Raw genomic sequence first — 2,040 nt, forward strand, 5'->3', positions numbered from 1 at the left:
AGATAATAATTATTTATTTTGTTAGAACTCGATAATTATCCTAATTATATTTTAGATTTTTTATATTTTAAAATGAGATGTTTATCCTCTATTTGATTATTTTTATCCACAGTTAGTTACACGAATTCAAACATAGAGCTTTAATAAGTTGTACTTATGCATAATTTATTTGTAATTTTGAATTTTAAGTAATATGTATCAATAGACAGTAGTTCATGCATAAAAAAGGTTTTTAAAAGTTTTTGTCAAATGCTTTATAATATAGTATAAATATACAATATATATATACATCATCCGATACATGTATCTAGCTTGAACAATATATACATAGATTCAATTGTGGTTAGCAACCAACACACACACACACACATATATATATATATATATATATATATATATATAACACAAACACATGATGCATACACATGTGTACATATAACACACACATTATCTAAACATTCGCATATACACATACATTTAAAATATATACATCATCCGATGATGCATATATCTTCAACAATATATATATATATATATATATATATATATATATAGATCCAATTGTGGTTAGCAACCAACACACATCGTGTATACATATGTATATAACACGGGTCGACGGATATATATACATATAATACATACACATGACGCATACACATGTGTACATATAACTACACACATTTATATATATATATATACACACACACACACATCATCATCATCATCATCATCATCCGATGCATGTATCTTCAACAATATAAACATAGATCTAATTATCGCGGTTAGCAGCCAAAACACATATATACATATAACACATATACCATGTATACATATGACACCTATACATAAACATGTGTACATATAACATATAAAAAATGAGAAAATACGAAAAAATAGGATAATCTCTCGCAAATCAACGATGAATTAAAGACGAACATATTGTATCCGTCACTGATCAGCGAAGGATCTACGAGGGAACTGATTTTTGGACCATCCCTCGCAGATCAACAACGTATTAGCCAAAAACCAGTTCCCTCGCTGATTTGCAAGGATTTGACAAAAAACTAGTTCCTTCGCAAATCCCTTAGATCAACAATAGATCAACTAGAAAACTGGTTTTTGGTCCACTCATTCCCTGATTTGTGAGGAATTTTTTGCTGATGCTTTTTTTTTTCTTTCTAATAGCATACCCTCCATTCAGTCTTTGACCATTCTTCAAATTTGTTGACTTCTTATATAAATCGCACCCAACTAAGGGGCTGTTTACTTGTGACTTAATGGGCTTAATGGTTCAACCGACTTATTCGCACAGCCATAATGGAGTGTTTACTTAGGGCTTAATTGAAAATATACCGGCTTATTCGCACAGTTGGTAGGCTTACTTGTCCCCGTTCAGCCATAAAGTTTACCTTCCCTACCCCTGGGAAAAAAAAGCCTTGCACGTTTCTTTCTTCCCAAGAGCTTCGTATCATCTTCCAGATTGAAACCTTCGTATAGTTTTTTCAGATCGAAACCTTCATCTCCTTCCAGATCGAAACCTTCATCTCCTTCCAGATCGAAACCTTCGTATAGTGTTTCCAGATCGAAACCTGCATCTTCTTCCAGATCGAAACCTGCATCTCCTTCCAGATCGAAACCTTCATCTCTTTCCAGATCGAAACCTTCATCTCCTTCCAGATCGAAACCTTCATCTCCTTCCAGATCGAAACCCTACATCTCCTTTGCAAAATTGTTGTTTCTCTCCTCATCTCTCTCGACTTCGACGCATCACCAAGAACAAAAACCCAAATCGGAACCTTAATACCCAAATATGAAACCCTCTTCTCTAAAATTGATTACCTATTTGAACTCCCCTGCATCACCAAAATTGATTTGAAGTTTCTTCAAATTTTGGATTCTTGTAGGTTTCAATCAAAATCGAATGGGTTTGTTGAAGTTTCTGGATCACCTATTGTTGATTTTTCTTCATTTTTTTATAAATCTATTAATCTGATGATTTTTGGTATTAAGGGTAAAACGGTCATTTCTATCTTTCAGACG

Source organism: Cynara cardunculus, unplaced genomic scaffold (assembly GCF_001531365.2).
Source record: "Cynara cardunculus var. scolymus isolate 2C unplaced genomic scaffold, CcrdV1 Un_Scaffold_1627, whole genome shotgun sequence".
NCBI classification, from domain to species: Eukaryota; Viridiplantae; Streptophyta; class Magnoliopsida; order Asterales; family Asteraceae; genus Cynara; species Cynara cardunculus.